The sequence below is a fragment of the Chrysochloris asiatica genome, unplaced genomic scaffold, assembly GCF_000296735.1.
Source record: "Chrysochloris asiatica unplaced genomic scaffold, ChrAsi1.0 scaffold00025, whole genome shotgun sequence".
NCBI lineage: Eukaryota > Metazoa > Chordata > Mammalia > Afrosoricida > Chrysochloridae > Chrysochloris > Chrysochloris asiatica.
Genome location: NW_006408543.1, coordinates 18,328,136 through 18,329,144, shown reverse-complemented (window position 1 = coordinate 18,329,144; position 1,009 = coordinate 18,328,136).

The window sequence follows — 1,009 nt, the reverse complement described above, 5'->3', positions numbered from 1 at the left end:
ATTCGTGACAACTACGCTACCAGAGCTAAGTAAGTAGCAGCCAAGAAATCATACAATGTGGTGTACTGAGCAACTCTGCTACTAAAGAGCTCTTAAAAAAGGTTTTAAAAAGCAAGGATGTCATTCATGACTAAGGTGCACCTGATCCAAGGCAAGCTTCTTATTTATTTTTCATAACTTTTTATTGTGAAGTTTACGTGGAAGAGTATCAGTTTTACGTTCATCCTATCGTATTTCGTATATTGTATTTTGTTTCATTGCAATTACAATTACATGCATCATCAAATAACCAAAGGATACACCACACAGGCCTCCCCACCTACCCCGGCTGTCAGCACACAGCCCCTCTCCCTCCCTGCATTCAGTGTCCCCAGCTGCTCCATCTGTCCACGTCATTGTCTCTATCTCCATCACTGGTGTCACTGCCTCTCTGGGTAGGGCCCCGCTCTCCGTTTTTCTCCCTTGATGGTCCTAGGGACCTCTGCTCCTGGGCTGCAAAATCAATCACTCTCCTCCTTTTGTCAAAAAACATCTACCTCTGTATTTCCTACCCTCACAGTCAGTCCTGATGGCAATTATTTACTATTGTACCACAAGAGTCTTATCTCCATTTCCTTTGCCAACCCAGTCCCAACAGATTGGAAATCATTCAGTGGAGATTCTACCTTCCCCCACCCCATCTGGAACTAAGCTCCCTCTTCAAAGCTTGTAAGCCAGTCACTTCTTGCCTTTATGTTGCTGTTGTGTTAAGTGCCATCAAGTCAGTTTCGACCCATAGCGACCCTGTCTAGGGTTTCCAAGGAGCTGCTGGTAAGTTTGAACCGCTGACCTTGCAGTTTAAACAGCTTTGCAATCTGGCGCATTAACCCACAGCGCCACACCAGTTCTTGCCTTTATAGCCCCCCTCCCCCATTTTTGGTAGCCAATGTCTAAGTTGCCCATCCCTGTCAATCATGTGCACCAAGAGGGTGGGAGTGATCCTTGCTGTAAAGATTTGTTCCCTTTTTTG